General features: G+C 44.4%; 1 protein-coding gene across 9 annotated transcripts in view; it reads right to left on the bottom strand.

Annotated features, from left to right (window-relative positions):
- AAK1 (AP2 associated kinase 1) overlaps positions 1-14,037 on the bottom strand; it is an 89,408-nt gene that overhangs the window by 74,559 nt on the left and 812 nt on the right. The gene's annotated exons all lie outside the window — the stretch shown is intronic.

Below are 14,037 nucleotides of genomic sequence, written 5' to 3'. Positions count from 1 at the left end.
CATCATCTCTGCAGGCCTAGTAGCTATGAAGTAAATGATATGGTGGAAAAAGTAATGCAGGACCTTTCACACCCAGGAGCAGACCCTGTGAAGCTCCCCACGCTCCTTTCCAAGAGGAAAGATACAGCTCTGGGAGTTTAACCTTCGGATATTCATCTATACAGGAAAGCAGGCCTGGGACATCAAGGTAAATTCCCAGTTCACGTGGTTTATATTTATATCAACACCAGTTCTGAGCAGAGAAAGTCCTGAACTCACATTCAGTCTTGTGTTTCACACAGCCTGTGGCAGGCAGGAGAACTGCACATGCAGTGCTGGAACTCCAGGTCTCAAGGCTCAGGCATCAGGCTCTGCTCTCTTCCACCACTGATAAGCATTTCAAGCAGCAAGAAATACCCCACAAAGCTCACATTCCAGCTAGAAACAATTTGGTCTCTGCAAAGTAATGTTGCGCGTATTAGCAATACAGTCTGCATATTTTATTCAAACATTCAAAACAAGAGAAGCTTCCGCTGCTGGCCAGAGAGAATCTCTTCAGCAGCTTCATGCTAAGCAAGTTCACTGGACTTGGAGAGCCCAGCATCTGCATCAGCTTTGTGTCAGGTACACAGTGGAACTACTGCACGGCTGATGCAGTGGGTGGGGGAAAGGGGGAAAAAAAGAAGCAACAATCCCTCCAGTGTCATGCACATCCATTAGACAACAGGCACCAGCAAGGCAAAGAACTGCAAAGCCCAAGGTGTGCAGCCAGAGCCCCGTAATTTAAAGATTCCTCTCATTGCCCAGGACAGCAGTAGCTCTCTCAGCTCCAGCTGCAGCATTACTTAACATCTAGTCTTTAAATACCACCAGACAAACTTTAATAGAGCATCTAACATATTTAACGTAGCAAAGGACTTCTCCCAAGGTAAAACAAAGGCTTAAGCTCACGTAGATCTGATGGGCCAGATTCTCAGCAAGAGTGAAGCAGAGACTTAGTTAGCCCTACATAGACTTACCATAGCTGAGAATCCTAATGTGATTATCCAATATTACCAACATAATTACAGGGCTCTCGCTTAGTGTCATTGCTGCAATAACTAGGCCATGACAAGGCAGATTTAGATTTACAGGCTCCACCCTCTTTCTGGGTGCTTTTTACGTAGAATGTCATAGTTAATGTTCGCGTGGCAGTCACGGTCAGGAGTGTCTACCCTAAATTGTGTGGAATGATACAACCGAAAACGTTACCCACTGCAGAACAGAAGCACGGTCTTTACCTCTCCTAAGTTTAGGAAAATATGACTGGTTCTCTAGGGTTTGTTGGGAATTTTAGGGTGAACAATTATCTTTAACATAAACAGCCACAAAACATTTAAATTGCAGGCATTTTCGGTGCGTTGATGACATGGAAAAAGCTAAAGTGCCTCTCCCTCACTTTTCCAGGGTTTATTTTGATGGGCCTGATTTAAAACAGATGAACTTAATTTCTCCACATTTTCAGGGCCGTATCTCGTGACAGGTCTTCAAGATCTACCCCTCTCCCCGAGATGACACTCCCTCGGCTCCTGGCAGCTCTATGGAGAAGGTGAGAAAAGGAACCTGTAAGTCACAAGGCAGCAGAGAAAGGAGGGAAGGGAATGGTGGGAAATAGGAAAGGAAATTAATCTGTTATCAAGCCTGAAATAATCACTGGGCAAGAATCATCCTGTACATTAAACGTACTTTTAAAAAGTTCTAGTCCAAGGGCTACAACAGCTTCTCACACTACCCATCCTCCAAGAATATAGCTCTCAGCCTGAACACCCTGATTTAGGGGTATTAAATCTAATGAAATTGCTGTTATAAATATTTGTAACAAATAGCCCACTAAAGGCTACAGAATTGCATTAGGCTTCAAAACAGGAAGCAAGTTTAGATATTCATGTGGGTAGATTAGCTAGGCATGTGCTCTGCTTTACAGTCTTGTGCTTCCATTTGATTCCTCCCTGATGGGCAGACTTGGAAACTCGAAGCTGACGGAGCAGTGTTTAATTACTGTGCAGCAAGGTACACTGCCTCCAAGTAGGTTACTCAGCAAGACAGATTCAGCTCCCACTATTGCAACAACTGGTGAACTTCCACTGTAAGACATAAATAGATAAATAAAAATTAACATGTCTTGAATAACTCGCATCTTTAAAAAAACAACAACATTTGTTATCAGTCAGCTCTCTAAAAAGCACGTTTCAGCTGCTATTATTCCAAGCAGCTGCTAACAACATCTCAGACCTCGTTCACCTCCAAGTGAAATTAGCAATGGCATAAACATGCAGCAGAGCATGACTTTCTGAGTAAACATGACTCGAACCACAAAACCAGCAAGAGGCTGCTGCAACTGCATGCAGTTGAAAAACTGCACTGGAAGAGGCAAAGAAGTAGAGAATTGCACTGACAGGGCTGGAGAGAAAAACAACACTAGCTGAGCAGAGAGCAGGTCTGTAGCCATAGCGGAATGAGAAACCAAGACTGGCTAGGGCAGGGACATTTTTTTTTTTTTTTTTTTTTTTTTAAACTGGACTTGCTTGCAGGGGCCAACCAGATTGGGCTTACTGGAGCCCTTAAGTGCTATGGAAACAGCAAGTGCCATTTGAGAAGCGATTATGCAAGGTTCCAAAGAGAGCTCATGGCAACAGACAAGTTAGACATTTAGGAATTTTGATTACTATGGTAGCACCCAGACATCTCTACTGAGCAAAACAGCATTAAAAGCATTAAAAGACAAGAGATACCCTAATGCATACATTCTAGGAAACGCTCCAGCTTACAGCCCATGTGATACTATAAGGCCTCCACAACAGCATACGCAGGTTTGTTTTAAACAAGTTTCTTCCACTTAAACCCAGGAATCCAGACTTCAACCTTTTTAGTTCTCCAGTATGACTATAGGTATACTCGTGAGCCATAGAAGTGCCACCTCACTGTGTAACACAAAACCACCAGTTAAGGACTACATAACACTTCTCTGCAAGAGAATATGCTAATCAAACCCTGAAGACAGCAATGAACTTTTCAACTCCTCAGTACATGCCAAGGATGGAGAGAGGTATCTACTATCAGGCCAGACAGCTCTCAGGGAATTCAAACCACCAGTTAGTCAGGAGCATACCGTATTTATCATTCAGCCAAGGGAGAGGAGGAAAAAGAGAACAAACAAACAAACAAAAAAACACATTTAAAAGTCACCCCTACATGCAGCAGGGCTTCGAGTTTTTCCACATATACATCAGTGAGGAAGGAAAGATATGAATAGGCACATGCCTGGCTGTTCATTTGTCAGATGTCCAGAACAGGAAAGGGTTGCAGGGGTCCAAAACTGCAGTCTTGTGACTGTTACTCATAAATCCCATAATATTAGGGGTTGAATTCATCAGCTCTAATGAAATTATATAACTGCTTGAGAAGCCCAACTTAGATATTATATACTGGCATAGACATTTCTAGCCTGCTCGGTGACAAAAAAGCTTCAAAGGTACAAAGTGCTTCTTATGTTGTTAAATTTTAAAACAAAAGCAAAAGGTAGAAAATCACCATCTGTCCCACTCCAAAAATAGCATCATTTTAATTTAAAAAAATCCAATACATGTTTAATCCTGTCACATGTTCTGTTGAATGCTATGTGAGCAAGGTTGAGTTTGTGCGCTTCATGTGGTCTCTGAATAACAACAGATCATTAGAAGATACTGTGCATTAATTATCACGTCATGATCTGCTGTAAGATTACTGCTGCTGGCACCTAGAGATGCTGCTTTCTGAACATGACTCCTAAAAAGTGGCACACAAGCTTGTATCTGTACCACACAAAAATGCTGAGCCTCAGCAGGCACAAGCGAGGGCAGCCAGGCACCTCCCAGGAGCACGGACGGTCTTTGTTCTGTGTCTGCAGCATGTCACACCAGGCCCTAATCCATGATAAAAATTCCTCAATTCTATGCAGTCATGAATATTAACGACACTGTGGTTAAAGAACCAGACAAGGAGTTACATTTGCATTTAATACAAGGCTTTGTCACTGCTTGCCTGTGTAGCCCTTATCAAATCAATATGTCTTCATGGGCTTCAGTTTCTCATTTGTAAAATACTTTGTTAAACCTTTCTTCTATCATCTGTTTGTCTACTTTGCAGAGAAGAGAAGGGGAACAACCATGCACAGAACCACAGGTTGAATGATACCTAGTACGCGGAGACCCTTACATTCTCTGAAGAGCAGAGAGCACAACAGTTCAAACCACAACTGGTAATCAGGTAGAGAAACGGAAAGGTACATTCATGTATTAATCATCTACCTGTAAGAACACCTCCTATGGTAAAAGCCACACGTAAAGGCCAAAAGAAGGCTCTGACTTCCAGGAAAATGCACTCAAGGCACCCCAGTACCAAGTCTGACCCAAGTCTGTACTGTCCCTTCCCTTTCTCTCTGCCGTACTACCTCTCCTTTACCCTTTGCTATTCCACACTCCACACACTAGTGCTCTGTGATGCACTTTAATTCCCCTCACAAGCACAACCAAAGAAGAGAGCAGGATCACACCAGCTGACAACTGGGTCTGGCTTCTTGTGTCATCTTACACGTGTCTGAATTCACTTATTCGTAACAGGGCTGTCATGAATACACAGCCACTAATGAGAGCGGGTCAGAACACCCAACTTTGCAAGATGAGCTTGCTGAAATTTCTGGCAGTATGCAGTGCACATCAGCTGGTCTCTGGACCACCTACTCCCCAACATGGTTACGAGCATCCTGCTGACACTGCCTGCACCACAAGGTGGGAACTATGTCACACAGGCATCAGTTGAGTATGGCAGACACCTCTCAAGCATGTACATTACCTAATGGAACATTTGCAGAACACTAGTCAAAGCAACAGGGATCCTACATGGAAAGAATATTTCTCTCCCAGCCACTGAACCATCCTGTATCTCTGCCCTTAACCCAAATCTCTCCCCAGAAAACATCCCACTGCCTCTTCCCTCCACCCAACAGCTCTTGTCTATTTGTGCTGAATCTCACAGTGCCATTTGTTATTCACTCTCTGCATGCTCTGCTTATGCCTAACAAGATGTGCTACGATATCCAGCTGAAAAAGAAAGGCAAGGGTGTTAATGTGCAAGTGTATACATATGTACTGAGTTTACGTGGACAGGTTCTGGTAGCAGGGTGCTGCAGGGGTGTCTTCTGTGATGAGAATACAGCAGCTGCCCCACGTTAGATACAGGCTGGTTCCAGAGGGCTCCAAAGAGACCCACTGCTGCCCAGAGCTGAGCCAAAAAGCGATGGTGGCAGCGCCTTCGTGAGAGCCTCTGTAAGAAAGGGAAAAAAACTGCTGAACAAGAGCAGCTGGGACAGGGAGGAGTGAGAAAGCTCTCTGCAGCCACCAAGGTCTGTGCAGAAGGAGTGCAGGAGGTGCTCCAGGCACCAGAGCAGAAGTCCCCTGTGGCAAGGCTCCTGGTGGAGCACGCTGTCTCCCTGCAGCCCATGGGTCCCACATGGAGCAGATCTACACACTGCAGCCCGTGGAGGAGCCCACAGCGGAGCAGGTGGGCGTGCCCCGAAGGAAGCTGCGGCCTGGGGAGAACCCCCACAGGAGCAGTCCCTAGGATGGACTGCATGCTGTAGACAGGAGACCACACAGGTGACCCAGCAGGAACTGCTGCCCATGGGGGACCCAGGTTGGAGCAGTGTGCTCCTGATGGATGGACCCTGTGGCACAGACCTCTATTTGGATCAGTTTTTGAAGAGCTGTTGCCTGTAGAAAGCCTGCACAGGATCAGTTTGGGAAGGACTGTAACCTGTGGGACAGACTCCAGTTTGGAACAGGGGCAGAGAGTGACCCAGAAGGAACAGCAAAGATGAAGTGTTAGGAACGGACCACAGCCCCCCGTCCCTGTTCCCCTGCACTGCTCAGGGGGAGGACATAGAAGATGGTGGATGGGGAGAAGGTGTTTTTAGTTTGCTTGTAATTTCTCACTGCTGTAGCTTGTTAGTAATAAGTAATAAATTTTATTAATTTTCCTATGCTGAGTTTGTTTTGCCTGTGATGATAATTCTGGAATGCTCTCCCCGTCCTTATCTCAACCCTAGAGCCCTCTCCAACATATTTTCTCCCACTTTCCCTTCCAGGAGGGAGATTGAGAGAGAGGTTGTGGTGGAAAGCAGGTAGAACCACCACAGCACACATACATGCTTTCCCATATGCTTCTCATAACTTAAAAGGGTATTTAGTAACTTTGTGAAAGATATACTGACTTACACGTTCCCTGGTATTAAATACTTCCTGCCACAGATCATGAGGAGAGTTATCAGGCCACAGCCCCAGAGTCAACAGCAGCCACAAAAGCCTTCACATGAAGGCACTGCAGTTATAAGGCAGGGATTTCCTATCCATTCCCCCCACTCCTTTAAAGCAGCAACAAAACAATGTATGAAGTCTTTATTACTGAAGTATTTTACAAGTCAGAGGCAATTAATCCTTCAGAGGGTCATGACAGGTAACTAAAGCATCACTGACTTTGCAGGTAGGCCACGCAGTGAAGGCACATGAAGCAATAGGCCCGTACCTTCATGCGCTTCTCAGAAGCACAGAACAGCCAAGGTTGGAAGGGACCTCTGAAGATCAACTAGTCCAACCCCCCTGCCGGCAGGATCATCTAGAGCACATTGCACAGGATGGCATCCAGGCAGGTTTTGAATGTCTCCAGAGAAGGAGACTCCACAGCCTCTCTGGGCAGCCTGTCCCAGAGCACTGTCCCAGTAAAGAAGTGCCCTCTCATACTGAGCTGGAACCTCCTGTGCTTCAGTTTGTGCCTGTTGCCTCTCGTCCTGTCGCTGGGCACAACTGAAAAGAGACCAGTTCCGCTCTCTCAACACCCTCCCCTCAGATACGTATATACATTGATGAGGTCTCCCCGCACCTTCTCTTTTCCAGGCTAAACAGGCCCAGTTCTCTCAGCCTGTCCTCATACAACAGGTGCTCCAGTCCTCTCATCATCTTAGTAGCCCTCCTCTGGGCAAGCCCTTATTCTCACAAGCCCTCATTACTTCTGTTCATTTTTAAGTATTACACTTCAAAAGCCTGAGATTGATATCACTCTCATTCCCACATCTTAACAGCTTCCATATGCAAGCCAGGATGGCAATAAAGCCACCAAAATGGGTACACCATATCAAACCAAAGGTTCATTTTGCTCATCCTGACACTTTGAACATCAGCTGACATTCAGGGAACACCTGTACACACCACGCCATGTCACACTTTGCACAGGGCATTCTGCACTTCTTTAAGGGACAAGCTTTGACTTTATTTTACTGCCATCATTTGAGTTGTGCAGCAAAGCGGACGTCAACTTTGCAAGACTCGCTTATCTCACAGAAGTAAAGCAGACAAGCTAAAGTTTCAGGGTCTGAATAACAGCTGTGCATTTATATACCTTCATAAAACCGTTTATTTTACTATCACACCTTCCAGAGTAGCATGCTAGATGGCATTTTTAAATGCACACAGGCAGATTTTGGTGTCTCTTCCTTTTTGCAGCCCTACGAACATCAAATAAGAGATAAAATCTGCGTGTTCCTAACAGCAAAAAAATCAAAAACAGATCTACCTGTCCTCTTCATAGCACCAGCATCTGGCTCAACACTAAGGTGGATATTTAGGTATGCAAAGTCTCTGCTCAGGGAACCCAGCTGCTGGTGGCTTTTTTGTTTGTTTGTTTGTTTATTTTAATCTATGAGATCACCCATCACTGGTACGTAATTTGTTTCTGCAAAGTCATGAAGCAAACCAGATGCAATGAGACTCTGTTCCAAAAAAGTCTTTAATCGAATCCTGTGACACATGGCCTGGGGTCCTGATGTCAGTATGGGTTCTGCCACAGAGCAAGCATAAATTTATGCCCAAATCACATGTGCCAAGAGCACACCCATCGAAAACAGACAGAGGCAGCACTTGAGAGAAAACACAGACTGCAATTAAAGCACTCAATCTGGAAGGCCAGAGATCAGTTCCTGACTTGGCCACGCATACTCTGCATTGCTTCACCTTCATATCTCAGTATAATACTTCCCAGCAGCCCTGAAAGGAATGGAAGGACATTTTTGAAGGCTGTGCCAGAGCTCAGATACTTTGGCAACAGTGTGACAAGAGATCCTAATATTAGAGGAGCTGCGGCAGCTCTCCTCTGCTTTCATTTTTTGCTTGGGCAGACATTGACAGGACAAGGGGGGATGGATTTAAACTAAAAGAGGGAAGATCTTGATCGGACATAAGGAAGAAACTCTTCACTCAGAAAGTGGTGAAGCACTGGAACAGGCTGCCCAGAGGAGCTGGGGATGCCCCATCACTGGAGGTGTTGGAGGCCAGGTTGTAGAAGGCCTTGGGCAACTTATCTAGCGGGTGACATCCCTGCCGATGGCTGGGAGGTTGGAACTAGATGGTTTGCAAGGTCCCTTCCAAGCAATCGTTCTATGTGATTCTACCATTCGTTCTACTGCATCGTATTATAGACAGCTATCAATAACCTTCACTTCACTAAGCAGCAATTCCTGTACCTCCCACAAGAGGAAAAAAGGAAAGTTGCCATAATGACAGAAATCCAGAAATGAGAGAAAATACCTTGCAACTGTGTTGCAGTTAGGCCTTTCCACCTCTCTTCCTTGTACTTCTAAATTGCTGGCAGCATTGTTCCTATTACCAAAGAAGTACAGCAGCCAGGATTTGATCTAATATCTTATTGCCACAGAGACATCCCTCTCTTACCCCCATCCAAGAATGAGGAATGGAGGAATCCTTTCCCAGGAAACTTATTTCTTCAGTTACCCCTCACTATCAAAAGAGAGTTCTATAAACCCAGCTTGCTTATGACATGTTTCTCCTCAGAGACTTCCTGTTCCCTTCCACATGGGAAACACAAGTAAACAGTATAAACCCAGCCAAATCTGTTGTGGCTTTCCAGAAGAGCAGCAGCAAGTCCTGCAGCTGGCAAGCTGCTGTTCCAATGGGTACAATCTCTCTGATGCTTCGTTTTCACTGAAAAAAAAAAATCTTCAAAGGAAGCAGCTTCCATTCTTAACACAAGCATGCAGCACCTAATCAGTTCTGCCCCCTATTAGGGATGATTAATGCAGGTGTGTGAGCTTGAAAGGCAGCAAGTGCTAAACCCAAAGTGGATTCCAGCTTGTCTTCAGCACATTTATAACCTACCACCTGCTCTCTTCAACTATCGATGGCTCCAGGACAAAAGGGAAGAAGGCCTGTACATAATAAAAACATTATGGGAGTACCTATTCTTCTTGGATCCAAACTATCACTGCTGGGGTTGCGAGCAGAGGTTAGTAGCCACTTCAGATACAGCTACCAGAACTCTTCTGCAAGATCCCAGTTGCATAGTTTAAGCTTTTATTTTCACCCCACCAGAACCCCAAATCTAAGCTGTCCCCTATTTGACCATCTCATAAGGCTGTTGCAGGAAACCTTCAATTAGAAACTCATTTTTTTCCACGGAAAACCTTCCAGAGAAGAAGACTGAAGGAAACCTGACTCCCGTAACTGTGCTGGTCTAACACAGCCAGTACACATGATTTTAGTTAATAGAGCTGCTATCTAAGACACTAGCCATCCCTGTATATAATCCCAGACCCTTTCACAGGTGTGTTGCATAAAACCTAGAAATGAACACAGACAATGCAAGTTTCTAGGCTGTACAACTTTTTACACAGTTAAATCCACTCACTTTCTTTTTCTTCCTGGTTAAAGCTAAGGACATAGCACGCACTCCGCCCCTAGCAAAAGCTGTGCTGATAAAGCACCAAAGCACTTGGGATACCTTGATATTTACCCAGCAACTCACTTTGGATTCTTCATCAGTTTGCCTGGCTTGCTCTCTCTCAAAAAAAATAAAAAAATAAAAAAATTACTAGGAGATAGCAGGACCAACACCATATCTACCAGTGCAGAGCACAGCATACATGCCCTGCTTCATGAGGTATACAGGAAGAGCAAGGGAAAACAAAGCATCCCATTCCAAGAGAGTAATATGAATAGAATAGTTAATTCCTAATCCAAATGTCAGTGGTCAGCTGACTAGTAGTTGGCACTTGGCAGAAAATAGAAAGCAGTAACTGACAAAACACACTTCGCAAGTGATGCCTTGAACCCAACCACAGAGGAATTGGGTTGAGGCTCACATAAATTTGCAAAATTTTTCTTGGATGGAGCTTGTTTGAAAGTCGAAGTTATTTCAGAAGAAGTTCACATGTAATTTTAAAGGATGTCACTGACTTCATGTTATGTTATGATGCACACCACAAGAAGTTCAGGGAAAGGGTGTACTGGGTGTAAGGCAGGCAGCAGCCAGCAGAAGCCCTCTGCAGTTAGCCCAAGCACACAAAATAGGCAGCTCCTGGGATCACCTTCCCCCATCAGACATAGCTCATGCATTCACAGCCTTACCAAGCTCTTCATGCACACTTCGGTCTCCAGACCTGCTAAATCAGGCCACAATGAAACCTTCATAATTTCTTTAAAACAAAGTAAAAAATACAGCTGACAAATTTATTTTACATTGGTTTGTAGTATCCACCACTGAATGCTTTGAAACATACATTAGCTAGCAGCACACACTCACAAGTATCTGAAAAAAAAAATAAAAAAAAAATCTGTCAATGCTTACATACCTTGGATCAATTCAGCACTCTGCTACAATCTTACAGGTATGCAAAGCAATGCAAGAACACAGACCCCCAAAACAGGACACTCAATCTCCACTGCACTCGTTTAGGCTCAGATAAGCATACATGGCTTATGGTACTCCTGCCACATGTGCACATCCCACAGACTCCTAGATTTCTGATCTCTGACATCCTTTTAAATGTTTCCACTGCCCTGGTCCCCACTCATTATAGACACACTCCTCCTCCTAGCTCCAGTGTGCTGTTTTTTGTTTTGTTTTTTAAACACAGGCAGAAACAAAAAGCAGAAACCAACATGATCACAATGTTCTGGATTCTTTTCATAAAGAAAACAGCAAGATAGTAGCCTGATGCACCCACATACTCAAACGCCTCCTGGGCATTCGCCTCAGGTCTGGGTGAAACACAAGTCACATTAAAATCAGTAATAACCCCTTCAGCTCCTCTGAAGCACCATGCTTATGTTGTCTATTGCCTTTAACCACGGCCTTGCAGATCTCCAAGGCCAGCTAGTACTGACCTCCCACAGCAGTTAATCCTCATAAAAACTTTGGCAGTAATTTTTCAAGAGATTATTCATACTATTATGTGGATTAAAGGAATACAACTACAGAGACTCAACCAAGAATCACCTACTGCAATGCACTGCAAGAGAGTTTATATAGATAGATAGTATTATAACACAACAAACAATTGCTCAAGTTCCTTTTATATTATTCTCATCCAGTTCCTTCCAGAAGGAAGGTCCTTGAGTTGTTCCTCACCACCCAGGAAAGCAAGCATCCAGACAACTATTTTAAGGGGTGGGGTGGGTGCACCTAACTGCATCGGATATTTTGAGGAATCTACGCAAGAGACTACGAACACATGGAGACATCTGTCATCTGGCACACATCACAGTGCCTGCATTAAGACGCCCATCCTGGGCCTGGGAGCAGTCTTCTTCAGCAGGATTGCTCAGCACAATTGAGGACGACTGGTCACAGCTTTGACATATTGAGGTAAATACCAACACTTTCATTCCGAAAGTTCTGATTCAGCCAGTTCATTAGCTTGTTACTTGCTCTCCCCCATACCATCCATCACTATGTCATAGAATCCTTCTTTTAATCCATTTCTACATCTCATTTACTCTCTATACTTCACACACTGCACCAGAACACAGGCCCATCCTCTCCCTTCTAAAACACCAGTGATGAAGGATATGTCTTTCCCAGGTAGTACACTCCTCCTTGGAAGTGCTTCCCAAGAGACTTTTCCTTTTAGCAGAAATAGCCAAGACCTCACAAGTTGCCTTTTCAATCCTGCTGAACCACCAGAATTCACTGCACATACAGAACAGTTTTCCAACCAAGGATACAGGCCTCAACAGTCCAGGGGCCTGGTTGTGTGAGAGATCCCTGGATCTCTAGCTGAGTCAATGAAAGTTATTTTTTCCTTCTCTTTTTTAACAAGCACTTGGGGAACACAGACAGCTATACCATAAGGCAAGAGGTATGCAAAGCTACAGCACTTACAACCCATGTTGACTCCTGAGATAACCTATGAAGGAAATGGAACTTGCCCCTCCATTTCCTTCAAAAGGTGACAACCTGCAAACCTATTAGTCACCTTGCTCTTGTCTCCTTGGAGGCTTCATTCACCACTCAAAGGGATTTTGGACTGCCTGTACCAGGAGTCTCACTGCGAGGAAAATAACTGCTTAGCACATTTCACAGAGTCTTTTGCCTTATAGCATGGTCAGGAAAGGAGAACTTAACATCCATTTTACAGGACTGCTGCTCCTTGTTCAGCGCGCACAAGCAGATCCAGTTGCTGTAGTCAACGCTAGGCCATGCTCTATCCCAGAGGCCAGGCAGGTCCACAGGAGTCACAGCAAGAAGCCCTCGCAGGCACAGAGGGCTGGCACATCCACACCGCAGCCCTTTGCCCACAAAATCTGTGCCACCCTCCCAGCACCTCTGCTGGCTGTGGCTTGGGCGTGCCAGGCAGGAGAGAGCCCAGTGACATACACAGACACCTCCTGGTGCCATCAGCACCCAGGCAGAACCTGCCAACAGATTATTCATCAGCAAAAAAAAAAAAAAGTCTCCGCTTTCCCATGTTATCAGGATAAGGCCAGACTGCATTAAAAAAAGAAAAAAAAAAAAAGAAACAACACAGACTGAGAGCATCTCAGGTTTAGCTTGTCTAGCTCCTAAACTCCTAAGGCCTTACAAGTATCAGCCAAGGTAAATCCATATTGCAAATTTCAAGTCAGGAAAAAAAAAATAAATCACTGTAATTATTCATTGAAGGGCTGTTTTTGATGCTCCCCTCAGCTCAGCATGCATCAAAACCTACCTAAAAGACAGTTACAGATCTATTTCCTTCTACACCGAGGTGACTTTTTCACAAACCTGAACACATACAGCATACATTGAGTTCCTTTTCCATTTTAGAGTTCTTTCTGTAAAAGCCAACACAAGTCCTCCCACTCAGCTCTCATAGAACAGCTACCCTCTCCTTCACAATTACAAGATCAAAACAAAACAGGTTTTGAGTGAAATTGCAAAGGATGCTGTACAATAGATGGACCAGGAGCAGGTCTACAGAGGCCAACATTTTTCTGAAGGTCGAGGCTAAGGTTACCAGCCAGAGACATTAATAAGATTCCCTGTAGTCCAAACAAATTAAATGTAAAATGACAGTTAAAGCAGTAGTGCTGATTACAAATAAACAAATATTAATAATACCACCAGCTTGTTGCACAGCAAGGACTGTGCACGTAAGAGTTTTATAATTCATACTATTCGTTTTTAGTTCTGTAATTTTTTTTTTTTTTAAATGCAGTTGGGATTACCATTTCCCCTACAGAAACCCCACACGAACAGCAATCCCTCATCCCAGATCACAGCTAGCTCTACTCAACGTATGCGCTTGCCAAATATATACAAGGAATTTACTCCAGGGTATTTTTCCTACCTGCTTAAGGTAGGAATGAAGGGGCTTGGTTGAAGAAAGTTAAAGGGAAGACCACTGCTTTACTTACAGTACCTTGTTCTCCACCAGAGACTTGGGGAAAAAAAAAAAAAAGCCTCACAGTTTCAAGGTGGGAAACCATTAACTCCTGAAGTCTCTGCAGTTCCTAAAGCATTAAAAAACAAACAAACAAACAAAAACAAACAAACAAAAAAAAAAAACACAAACAACGAACAACTAGAAGTCCAGCAAACGCACACAGGACTTATGCATGGGAAGACCAGAAACGCCAGCTGCAGATGCCACCGGCCCGCACGCCTGTCAAGGACAATCAAATACGAGGGGAGACGAGGACGGAGGAGGAGGTGGGG

The sequence above is a fragment of the Aythya ferina genome (genome assembly GCF_964211825.1).
Source record: "Aythya ferina genome assembly, chromosome: 27".
Lineage (NCBI taxonomy): Eukaryota > Metazoa > Chordata > Aves > Anseriformes > Anatidae > Aythya > Aythya ferina.
The sequence above is the reverse complement of the archived record's forward strand: the minus strand, read 5'-3'. Positions and strand labels throughout refer to the sequence as shown.